The sequence below is a fragment of the Sinocyclocheilus grahami genome, unplaced genomic scaffold (assembly GCF_001515645.1).
Source record: "Sinocyclocheilus grahami isolate Dianchi unplaced genomic scaffold, SAMN03320097.WGS_v1.1 scaffold784.1, whole genome shotgun sequence".
Classification (NCBI taxonomy): Eukaryota; Metazoa; Chordata; class Actinopteri; order Cypriniformes; family Cyprinidae; genus Sinocyclocheilus; species Sinocyclocheilus grahami.
The window spans coordinates 116,532-116,914 of record NW_015505963.1 but is presented as its reverse complement, the minus strand read 5'-3'; the positions used below and the strand labels follow the sequence as shown (position 1 = coordinate 116,914).

The 383-nt window shown below is 49.3% G+C and overlaps 1 protein-coding gene across 1 annotated transcript in view; it reads right to left on the bottom strand.

Moving 5' to 3' along the window:
- The window catches only part of LOC107561620 (ras GTPase-activating-like protein IQGAP1), a 71,089-nt gene that overhangs the window by 11,438 nt on the left and 59,268 nt on the right, over positions 1 to 383 (bottom strand). The gene's annotated exons all lie outside the window — the stretch shown is intronic.

The window sequence follows — 383 nt, the reverse complement described above, 5'->3', positions numbered from 1 at the left end:
ATTACATCATTTCGGTTTTTGATGTGAATCTTACTACACTAGACCGTATTTACTCGTCTGGTTGTTTGATTGCATTTAATTCTGAGGAATAAAATGAAGTATTTGTCTGACTATGAGAAGTTAGATATACAGGGGCTCTGGGGATATAAATTTCTCGAGTGAGAGCACGCGTTAACCTCTCTTCCTTTGAGGAGGTTGAGGCGGTTTGCAGGGGCTGCTGGGCGGAGCAGTCCCAACCCACCGTGTTCCAGCCCCTCATTCTGGGGGCCTCACTTCTCGTACTCCGCAGAGTCTAGTGGAGCAGTGGAGCTCCCAGGCCGAAGGCTTCTAGCAGAAGGCGGGTCTGCGGACCGTCATTCTCGCTGGATAGTCAAATGTCCTGA